This window comes from Chinchilla lanigera, unplaced genomic scaffold, assembly GCF_000276665.1.
Source record: "Chinchilla lanigera isolate Chin_1 unplaced genomic scaffold, ChiLan1.0 scaffold00142, whole genome shotgun sequence".
Lineage (NCBI taxonomy): Eukaryota > Metazoa > Chordata > Mammalia > Rodentia > Chinchillidae > Chinchilla > Chinchilla lanigera.
The window spans coordinates 273,628-286,382 of NW_004955543.1; positions in this window are offsets into that span (position 1 = coordinate 273,628).

Here is a 12,755-nt window from a genome sequence, read left to right on the forward strand (position 1 = left end):
TGACATCTCATACCCCCCCATGATACAGCCCCCATGTAACTCAGGTCACATGGTCTGGACACTAACTCCAAATCACTTAGAAACCTTGTGTCCTTGGCTTACATCCTCAAACAGTTCAGAATCTTCCTTTCCTTTTTTCTTTTTTTTTCCTTCTTGCCTTCTTTCTTTTTGAGACAGGGTCTTACTATGTAAACTGGCCTTCAAATCACTGTGTAGCCCAGGCTGGCCTCTCTCAAACTCTTGGTGATTCTCCTGCTTCAGCTTCTGCAGTGCTGGGATTATATGCGCGGTCCACCGTGCCTCGCTCAGAAACTTCCCATTCTTAACCCAGACCGCTAAGTGATTCCAAAATATAGCAGCCTGGATTCAGCCTGCCAAACCATTCCTGGAATTTGCACTTTGTATTCCCATCTGGAAGGACTCTGGAATTCTGACGGTCATGGACACAGATCCCCAGACAGCTCTGACACATCACATTCTGTGCAAAGTTGGCCACAGCAGACCCAGTAACTGGGACACAGACTGAAAACGGCTTAGGGACTTCAAATCACAGACACAGGCTCAGAGAATTTCTCACCTGAGACAGACACAGAACACCTAAGACATCACAGCCCGGTTGTATATGCCCACACGGTGGCTCTGGCACCTCACGTGAGGGGACACAAACACCCAAAGCGTTAACCTCGTGACCCGAACAGCAGCCGGACAATGCCAAAATGCCCAGAGCTAACAAACTATAAAGGCCCCAGGACACAGACGCCTGCAGCACCCAAGAAATACCAGAAACTGAAAATGGAACCTCAGACCCTGGAAAGAGACCTCCAGTAAGTCAGAGACTTCATACCCTGGGGCCGAGACTCCTCCACCAGGAAGCGTCTCACTCCTGGAAACATGACCCAGCAGTTGAGGAGCCTGGACACCAAGGAGTACAGAAATCTGAGATCTTACACTCTCGGACACAGAGGGTGAAACACCTTAAAGGTGTGACACACTCAAAAGCCTTCACACTCTGGGAACACAGCCTGAAGCTGCTCAGAAAAACCAATCCTAGGTCAAAACCCACAGCATTACAATAGACTTGTTCACAGAAACACTGGCTCAGGATGGTTCAGGGGGTGACCCCCTGTGCTCCAACATCCACGGGTTACCCTTCTCACATCTGAAAAGAGAGAGTTACAAAGCTCAGAGACATCAAAATCTGTGCAGGTCACCCAGAGACCACTACTGTTAAGAGAATTCACACACCATAGCCGGGCGTGGTGGCGCATGCTTGTAATCCCAACACTCAGGAGGCTGAGGCAGGAGGATCAATGTGAGCTTGAAGCCAGCTTGGACTACATAGTGAGACCCTGTATCAAAAAATAAAACTAAGAGGGAAAGAGATAGACACAGAGAGACCCTGGAAGAGACAGAGATAGGAGACAGATGGGAGAGAGACAGAGAGAGAGACAGAAAGAGACAGACAGAGACAGGGAGAGAGAGATAGGGAGAGAGGTAGAGAGACAGGGAGGGGGAGAAGGAGACGTAGAGAGAGACAGAGAGACAAAGAGACAGGGAAAGAGAGAGAGAGAGACAGAGAGAATCAGAGATAGAGACAGGGAGAGAGACAGAGACAGAAAGACAGAGAGAGACAGACAGGGAGAGAGAGAGGAGAGAGAGACAGGAGGGAGAGAAAGAGAGAGAGACAGGAAGAGAGAGACTGGGGGAGAGAGAGGGAGAGACAGGGAGAGAGACAGGGAGAGACAGGGAGACAGGGAGAGACAGGGAGAGACAGGGAGAGAGAGAGAGAGACTTCATACACTAAATACTGCACAGGCCTGCAGACCACCCAGAAGACTCTGTAATGAGTCACCTATATCATGCCCTAGGACTGAGACTTCTGAAAAGGAAAAGTCTTCCCTCCTGAAAATATATCTTAAAAGCCATGGAGGTGCACGCCTGTAATCCCAGCACTCGGGAGGCTGACGCAGGAGGATCGCTGCAAGTTTGAGACCAGCCTGGGCTACAAAGTGAGTTCAAGGGCAGCCTGAACTGCATAGCGAGACCCTGTCTCAAAAAATAAAATCCAAGGAGCCCTGAAACTGAAGAGCTCAGTGGCCACATATCCTAGGACACCCACAATGAAAGAGCTTGGTGGCTCTATAATATAAATACAGTCACCTAGACAACTCAGGGAACTCACCAGCAGGAATGCAAACCAGGAACTGCTCAGATGCTCAGAACCCCTGAATCCAGACATCCTTCTGAGGCTTAGGGTATAGACCTCACAACTAATTCAGAGAATTAATATGCTGGATGCTGAGCATCAAATAATTCCGAGATCTCCAATGTGGTACAGACACAACCAAGCAATCAGAGACCTCCCATCCTGGACGTATAACAAGCCAATCTGGGACTTCACATCCTGGACGTACACAACCAGAGACCTCATGTCCTAGAAATACACAGCGAACAGATCAGGGGCCACACCCCCTGTGACACACACACACACACACACACACACACACACACACACAGAGCTCAGAGAAGTCAAATTCGAAGAACTACATATCCAAAAGGAACAGAGACCTCACATCCTGTGACATCCTAAAAGATCAAAAGACTCATGCTGCAATATACAACCAAACACTTCAGAGAAATCACATTCAGGGGCAAATACCCACAAACAGATCATAGACCTCAATTTCTGGGACAAAGGCACATAAAAATATCAGACACTTCACACGTTGGAACAAACAGCCACCCGTACCTGCGGAATACAACAAAGACTGGATCGAGGAGTCACATATGGGAACACACAGCCCAAAGAGGGAGGTGGTACACCCAAGAGCAGACCATACACTCAACAGCTGTGGTGGACACACACAACTGAGGACCGTACTAACAGCCTGGGGAGGGATCCACAAACAGGGCAGCTCTGTGAAGACCAGGCTGTGGACCTCCGGAGGGTGACACATGCCTGGAAACACAGGAGAGAGCTCACCTCCACGGCATCACTCACACAAATCAAGGAGCTCACACAGACACACACACACACGGATCAGAGACAGAAATCCCACAACACACAACCACAATCAAGTGAGAGGCCTCACAGGCCACGAAAACACCAGAGAACTGATCCTAGACCTGACACCCTCCAACAGACCCCAACGAGCTCAGAGAGCTCGTGTGCCACTTCTTACGCAGGCAGAGACGAGCGAGCACTGCTGGCGGACACACAGCTCATAGAGTTCCCATGCTGGGATGGGCACCCACACTGGGATGGGGACACAACCCCCACAGCCTGCGACATCACACTGCTTTTGTACTACTGCAGAAACAAAGCACCAACATCTTGTCAGGCCGGGGAGATAGCTCAGTGACACAAGCACCTGCCCGGCAAGCATGAGCTCCTGAGTTCAACTCCCAGTACTGGAAAAAAAAAAAAAAAAGAACAAACACTTTCTTGTCATAAAACCATATACATTTATTACTTAGATTTCCACATAGCAGAGGATCAACAAGGAGCTCGTAGTGTCAAAGTCGAGGTGTTGGCCAGGCTTGGTGGTGCACAGCTAGTTACAGCTACTTGAGAGGCTGAGGCAGCATTGCTTAAGTGTAGGAGGAGTTCAAGGCCAGCCCAGGAATCATAGTGAGATCCCATCCCCATCAACTCCCTAAAAAAACAGTAAGTCTGAAAACAGAATATGTTGCCTTATCTTGTTTACGTATAAGTGACCTGAATGTAAACATTAAAACCACAGCAGAATTTTTTCTTTTTCTTTCTTCTTTATTTTTGTTTTTTTGAGACAGGGTCTCAAGGGGCCGGGGATTTAGCTCAGTGGCACAGCGCCTGCCTGGCAAGCACAAGGTCGTGAGTTCAATTCCCGGTACTGGAAAAAAAAAAAAAAGAGCCAGGGTCTCCTATGTAGCCCAGGCTGGCCTTTAATTCACAGCAATCCTCCTGCCTCAGCCTCCCAAGTGCTGGGATTACAGGCATGAGTCCCCACACCCAGCTCCAAGAATTTTTCAAATGTCAAGGTGTTGGCAGGACTGAAGTTCCTTGGGGAGAATCCAGCTTCTGTCGGAGCCCACATTCCCCAGCCCACCACCCCTTTCTCCAGCTTCAAATCCAGCCAGCAACATTTTGCCTTCAAATCCCTCGTGCTCTCTCCTGCTTTGTATCTTGCATCTCTGCCTACGTCGTCACATCATCTTTTCTCATTCTGCTTCCATCGCTGTATCGCCTTCTCTGACTCTCACCTCTGTGTCCTTTGGATAAGGGTACCTGTGGTCACACCAGGACCACGCAGGTCATCCAGGGTCATTTCACTGTTAGGGTGCTGAGTTTAATCCAAACTGCAAATTAGCACGATCACGTGTCCCAGGGATCAGGACGCGGATATCTTCGGAGTGCTGCTTTGCAGGCACCAGAGACACGCACGGGCAGCTCCCACGGTGCACTGAAGCGATGCGCTTCCAAATCACTCAGACACCTCCCACGCTAACAGACATCCAAAAAGAGCAGTGAGACACACACTCTGGGATACAGACCAAAAATGCTCAGTCTTCAATCACCGGGAATTAAACTTGAGCACGTAGGAGAATCCACCATCTGGGACACGCACACTCGGAGAGAACAGGGACCTGGCATCATGGTTGCTTCTCTGCCTTTCCCTTGTAAGGACTCTGGGGATTCCACTGGGCCCCACACCACGACACAGGGACAACTGTCCCACATTCTTGGACATCAACACACACACAGGTTGGGGTCTCAAGCAACAGAAAAGACACTCATAAAGAGCTCTTCCATGCCAGGCACACACAGCTCAACAGATCAGAGAACTCCCACTGGGACAGGAACACCAAGTGGGGGGAGTGGCCTGTCCTAGGTTCTCCCCCCAGCAAAAGCCGAGAGTGTACACTCTGACACGCGCCACCAAGCAGAGCAGCACGCGAGAGTCGGGCGCCTCTGGTCCACATACTTGCACAGACACTCGAGGCAGAGTGTGGTGCTGCCACCCTGGAGCGTGGCCAACTCCACCCTGGGACATCACTGAGTTTTCTGTCGCTGTGACAGTAAGCTACCACAACGTTTTTATCAAAAACAATTTACTGTCTTCATTTTTTTTTTTAATTTTGGTTTTTTGAGACAAGGTCTCACTGTATAGTTCAACCTGCCCTTGAACTCATGACATAGGTGAAGCTGGCCTCGAACTTGTGGTGATCCTTCTGCCTCAGCCTCCGGAGTGCTGGAATTACAGGCGTGTGCCACCACACCCGGCCTATCTTACATTTGTGCAGATCAGAAAACCCATGGGGCACCTCACAGGGTCAAATTCCAGGTGTCAGCAGAGCGCCTTCCCTCTGGAGTCTCCTTGGGGAGAATCCAGTTTCTGTAGGATGCCCACATCTGCCAGCCCTTCCTCTGCCCTCAAAGCCAGCGTGTTTACTTTCAAGTCCCTCTCCCCACTGTGTCTGTCTCCGTTTCTCTCTCTCTTTCTTTCTCTGAGCTCTGTTTAGGCTGTTGTGTCACATTTTCTCACTCTGCTTCTGACACACATCCGCATGCACGCATGCACCCCATAAGGCCTCTGGCACGCAGCTACACCCAGAGCCCACTCCATGGCCTTCCCTGGCTTTCACCTTTGTGTGTCCCCTGGACAGGGACACCTGTGAGTGTGCTGGGCCCACTCAGATCATCGAGGGTAATTTCTCCATCCCAAGGTGCTTCTCAGCCACAACTGCAAAGTCCCCTGTCCCGAGTAAATTGGCACGACCACACACTCCGGGGATAAGAAGTGGACATCTTTAGGGCGTCACTACCTGCTATCAGAGCTGCGTGCCTCAGTAGCTCACAGACCTCACATGGTCAGGACACTGGGCTCCCTGGGGAGCCCCAGATCATCTCCCCATCTCGAGATGATGACTTTCTCACATCTGCGACACACTTTTTAATATGAAAGGACACATACTCAGAAGGTCCACAGACTAGGGCGTGGACATCTTCCGGGACTTGTACTCCACCAACCACAGATACTTATTCACAAACAATGAAAAACACCGCATCCTGAGAAACATCTCTATTGGTAGCTCAATACTGCACATATTATACATACAATTCCAAAAGAGATCAGAGACTTTCCACCCTTGGACATGTGTCCCAAAGGAGAGTGGGCACACACTCCAAGTCATATACCTGCAAACAGGGCAGGGACCTTACAAATTGGCACATACAGTGCCAAAGAGAAGATTCCTCACACCCTTAACAAACACTCATAATGTCTTAGCTCTATGTTTTTGTCTTTGTTTTTATTTTTTTGTTTTGTTTTTCTTCTGGTACCAGGAATCAAACTCATGACCTTGTGTTTGCCAGGCAGGCGCTTTGCCGCTGAGCTAAATCCCCAGCCCCTTTAGCTTTATGTTGCTATAATGGAATACCCAAGGCTAGGTGCTTTATAAAGAAAAGAGGTTCATTTGGCTCAGAATTCTGCTGGCTAGAGGGTTCTTAACATCATGGCACTCATGTCCTGGCAGGGATCCCTCGCTGTGTCACAACACAGCAGAGAGATGGGAGGGAACTGGCCAAGTGCAGAAAGGGTCAAGGTATGGGGCAGCCTCGCTTTATGCTCTTGAAAGAATTAATCCAGGGACCAGGGATTTAGCTCAGTGACACAGTGCTTGCCTAGCAAGTGTGAGGTCCTGAGTTCAATACCCAGAACTCCCCTCACCAAAAAAAAAGAATTAATCCAAGGCCAGGGATATAGCTTGGTGGCACAGTGCCTGCCTGGCAAATGCAAGCTCCTAAGTTTGATTCCCAGTTCAAACAATAAAAAAAAAAGAATTATTCCAAGTGGAAGACTTGACCCCTTCTGCAAGAAGCTATTAATCCATTCCTGAGGGCAGAGCCTCGTGACCTCATTACCTTCATCAAGTCCTCTCCCGCTCCTTCTCCCTTTCCTCACTCTTCCTCTTTCTCTATACTGGGGATTGAACCCAGGGCCTTTGCACTAAGCTACATCCCCAATCTGTCTCTCTGTGTCTGTCTGTCTCTCTCTCTCTTTCAAGACAGGGTCTCATGAAGTCACTAAGTTGCCCAGGCTCGGCTCAAACTTTCATTTGTTTTGGGTTTTTTGGTAACGGGAATCGAACTCAGGACCTTCCGCTTGCCAGTCAGGTGCTTGTGCCACTGAGCTATCTCCCCGGCCCTGGGCTCAAACTTTCGATCCACCTGCCTCAGCCTCCCAGAGTGCTGAGATCACAGGTATGCACCACTACACTCAGCTAGGTGCCACCTCTTAAAGGTCCACCACCTCAACAGTGTCACTCTTAGGACCAAGCTTCCAGCACATAAATCTTTAGGAGACAAAGCATACCTAAACCATAGGGGACTGTGCTTACTGTGGCAGCACATATACTAAAGCACAGTGTCTAAAGAAGGCAGAAAGTCAAATACTGTGACATAAAGCCATGAGCAGAATGGAGACCTCGTCTGACACATATGCCCACACAGATACGAGACCATCATTCCTGCAGCATACACCCATAATCAAAGAAGAGAGCTCTTCTAAGAGAAAACAGCTGGAGACTGATGAGACACCTAACATCTTCAAAATATACCCCCAAAGAATTTAGGGTTTGTATCCCGGGACACACACCGATGAAAGTAGCAGAAACGCCAGCCCATACACAATATAGCCACAACGAGCTCCAAATCTCATCCTAGCACATGTGTCTAAACACATTAGACACTTCTCATTGTGTGTGCGTTTGTGTGTGTGTGTGTGTATGAGTGTGTATGTGTGAGAAATCTCGTTGGGAAATATCCATAAAATAGCAGAGACCTAACAACCTAAACATAACAAATACCTAAGAGGGCTCAGGTACTGGAACAGACACCCAGATCAGCCAAGAGACCTTACATGGGACATGCACGCATACACACACACACACACACACACACCCTCATACCCTGAGAAGCACACAAAACCTCAAAGACCAGGAACTTAGGGACATGTGCCCTCAAACATCCGGAACCTCCCACCCGGCACACACCCGCACGCACGTCAGAGGACTCCCTTAAAGAACACACACAGGCAGGGCAGGGGCTCCTGTCCCGAGATGTCTGCTAACCACAGTGACACCGTGTGGTGACAAAAGGCTTAAAATTCTCAGCACTCAAACTTTTTAGATAACACATCCTTCCTACCCGCCATCTCTCACCCTGCCGAGGGATTCTATCTTGGAAACTTGCCCACTGTCCCTCTTGACAATGTACTCGCTCATCTAAATAAACTCGTCTTTCCTATGTTCTTTGTTGATAAACTCTTTTTTTACCTCCTGGGTCACTGGCCCTCCATTTGCCGTCTGGCACGGCACACAGGGCCTGGTCCTCCTTCCTTATCCCCACTGTGACAAACCACTGCAATCTTGATGTCATGAAAGATGTACATTTATTCATGGTAGTACACGTGTATAAGGGAGAAACCGGAAAAGGGGTCTGAAATCAGGTGTCATCTGGGCGTGGCGGCACACACCCGTAACCCCAGAATTCTGGAAGGCTGAGGCAGGAGGAACCCAAGTGTGAACCCATGCTGGGCAATTTAATGACTTAGTGAGACCCTGCCTCAAGATAAAAAATAAAAAAGGGCTTTGGATGTGGCTCAGTGCAAAGATCCCCGATTCAGTACCCAGTACCACTATAATAATTTTAAAAATAATAACAATAACAAATAAAAAATCAGATGTTAGCACAGCTGTCTTCCTTCTGCAGCCTCTAGGGAAGACTGTTTCCAGCGTCTGCAAACACCTGCAGTCCTTTGTCCCTTCCCTGTGCTCCATCTTCAAAGCTGACAGCAGCTCATCCTCCATCTCTCCGCTTCCGCAGCCACCGCACCTCCTTCCCTCATTCGGGCTCCGGGCTCCCGTCTGCTTCATTGGTCATCTGTGGGGAGCCTTTATTTGGCCAACCACAGCCATGTGCACAAAGAATTAGAGATTTCACATCTCAGTCTCCATCTGTTCCCACCAACAGCAAAGGGTACGTGCTCACAGCGCTTCCATCGCCGAGATGCTCTCTCTGACTCCGCTCGTTTCATTACATTGCGCTCAGTGACAATCACTACCCTGTCCTCCTCATTTACGGGCCCTTTGATTACGAGCACAGCTAGAAAATCCAAGAGCCAGGTGTGCTGCCACGCATCTGTAATCCCAGCACTTAGGAAGGTTGAGGCAAGAGGATCGATTGCTGTGAGTTTAAGGCCAGCCTGGGTGGGCTACATAACAAGACCCTGTCTCAAAAAAAAACCAACTTCCTTTCTCATGATGCTTAATTTAATGACATCTGCAAAGTATCCTTTTAATATGCAAGGTTATATATGCAGTTTCCAAGTTAGGACAAGGTCAAGCTGGGTGTGGTGGCGCAAGCTTGTAATCCCAGAACTTGGGAGGCTGAGGCAGGAGGATCATCACAAGTTTGAGATCAGCCTGGGCTACAAAGTGAGCTCAAGGCCAGCCTGAACTGCATAGTGAGACCCTGTCTCAAAAAGACAAAAAAAAAAGTTATGGAGCCAGGTGTAGTGGCACATGCCTATAATCCCAGCACTCAGGAGGCTGAAGCAGGAGGATTGTTGGGAGTTCATGGCCAGCCTGGGCTACAAAGTGAGCTCAAGGTCAGCCTGAACTGCATAGCAAGACCCTGTCTGAAAAAGACAAAAAACAAACACAACAAGTTAGGGGGTTGGGGATTTAACTCAGCGGCACAGTGCCTGCCTGGCAAGCATAAGGTCATGAGTTTGATTCCTGGTACGGTAAAAAAAAAAAAAACTTAGGACAAGGTCATTTGTACTGGGCAGTAAGTTGGCAGAGCAGGGACACACAGGCACACGCATGAGAAAGAGACCTCCTGGCACAAAACACACACCTCCACAGAGCTCAGAAACCTTCGAGGTGGGACATACACCACAAACCCTTCCCACACCCCACCTGAGTCACACATCTAGAAAGCCATCGAGGCTTCCCATCCTACGGGGCACATGTAAAGCACGGACACACCCACATACCGAGACACACACTCGCCAATAGGTCCCACGCCTCACAAATCAGGATGTATACCCATAAAGCAAAAACAGACTTCCTATACTCGATTACCAAGCAGGAGATTTTTCTGATTTATGATGTGGAGGATAGGACCCAAAATCTCTCCCACGCTACGAAAGTGCGCTATGGCTGGGCCACACCCCCATCCCCAAAGAGATTTTTTAAACTCAGATACTATGATAGACATACACAACAGACCAGGGATCTTATATCCTGCAATGAAAACCCACAGCATGCAGGAGACCTCATATCCTCAGAAGCATACCTAGAAAAATGAAAGACACTTAGTATTTTGGCGTACACATTTACAAGGCGAGGAGAATGCTCCAAATCCGGGACTTCAACCTGCAAACAGATCAGAGATATCCACCCTGAAATATACATCCACAAAGACCTCGTGAACCTCGTACCTTGCAATATATATAAAACTGCACATATATAACCCTTTATATATGCAAGCATACAAATCAGAAATTTCATATGCTTGCAAATAACACCAAAGGCATCGGAGCACTGACAACATAGAATGCATATCCACAAACAGCTCTGAGCCCTTACATCATACGACATGTATTCTTTTTTGTTTTGTTTTCTTTTGTTGTTGTTTTTTGTGGGTTTTTTTTGGTTTTTCTCTGGTACCGGGAATTGAACTCATGACCTCGCGCCTGGCAGGCAGGTGCTGTGCTGCTGAGCTAAATCCCCAGCCCCACGACATGTATTCAGAAGCAGAGCAGAAGCCAGATATGGTGGCAACACCTGTAATTCCAACAATCAGGAACCTGAGGCAGGAGTATGGCCTCAAGTCTGAGGCCAGCCTAGGCTACACAGTGAGTAAGTTCAAGGCCAGCCTGGGCTACACATAGTACTGGGCAGTAAGTTGGCAGAGCAGAGACACACACGTGTGCATGAGACCCTGTCACAAAAAACCAACCAAACCAAAAGAATTAGAGCACAGAACTCAGATCCTGGGGAAACACATTCAACTATATCAGAGTCTGCTCAGTCTGGTTCATTTACCAGAAAAGATCAGAATCGTCACACCACTAGCCACATACACACCCACCAAAAAAGATCCAGGAGCTCCACCTGCACAAAGATCAGAGATGTCCAGCCTGACATCACACACCCACACGGAGATTAGAGACCTCACCCTCTGAGACACAGACCAACACACAGACTGGTGAGCTCACATCTCCAGATCACATCAGAAGCCATACACAACTAGATACCAGGGCCGGGGATATAGCTCAGTGGCACAAGTGCCTGCCTGGCAAGCGTAAGGTCCTGAGTTCAATTCCTGGTACAAAAAAAAAAAAAAAAAAAACACCAGACACCATGGAGAGACCAGAAATCTCAAATGGTATAACCCTAACCCAAACCCACATGTCAGAAACCAGACACACATGAAAAAAAGCTAGAGATACATCACAGACCTAACTTCTTATAATATATACCACAAAGAGGTTATAGAAATCCGGGCATGGTGGCTCAAGCCTGTAATCCCAGCAGTCAGGAGGCTGAGGCAGGAGGATTGCTGCGAGTTCGAGACCAGCCTGGGCTACAAAGTGTGCTCAAGGCCAGCCTGAACTGCAAAGCGAGACCCTGTCTCAAAAAGAAAAAAAGACAAAAAAAAATTAGGGCTCTCATATCACAGGATATACACTCTCACACACGCAAGAGACCGCACGCTTGAATGTGCACTGAGAAACGGGTAAGACACTGCCCACCGCGTGACATAACACTCGACATCACACCATCACATTATGGGGCATATTTTGCAAAGAGAACAGCAGTGTCAAAGTCTAGGAATCAAATGCACAAACTGCTCAGAGCCTCAGCCCCAGGGACATATAACTACAAACAGACCAGAGACCTCACACCCACTTACAGGTCAGACCCCGCATGCGCACTCAGGCTCTGGCAACCACAGCCATATCAGAGAACCCATTCTTGCCGCCCACACATGCAAGACACCTCTCATAGTGATCATTACAGCGACAGGCAATCACAGACCTCCAATCCCAGGACACACCTCCACATTCATAAATGGGTGGGAGCCCTCAGCCTCAAGTCCCGGAACACATACCCATCGGCAGGACAGTACATCCTGGGACATTCTTGCAGTAATGGCTCAGAGACCTCGAATTCTACGACACAGAGCTACAAATGCAACAGTCATCATGCCTGGGGATTATAACCATAAAAAGAGAAAAGAGCTCAAACTCTCAGGACATCTACCAACAGATCAGAGACCTGATAGAACTTCTTCCTCTGGGACATATGCCCCCGAAAGAGATCAGAGACCTCATACGCAGAGAAACATACCCACAATTTGGCACTGACATACACTAATGAAGACAGACTTCCACACTACATACGAGACTGTAAAAAGCCGGGCGTGGTGGCACATATCTGTAATCCCAGCACCTGGAAGGCTGAGGCAGGAGGATTGTTGCAAGTTTGAGACCAGCCTGGGCTACAAAGTGAGCTCAAGGCCAGCCTAAACTGCATAGCGAGACCCTGTCTCAAAAAAGACAAAAAAAAAAAAAAAAAAAAAAAGAGAACATAGCAAGAATCAGACCAGAGACCTTCTATCCGGGGAATTATACCTAACAGAGAACTCACACCTCTGGATTTATACCAACGAAGAGCCCAGAGACTACACAGGAAAAGAGAGC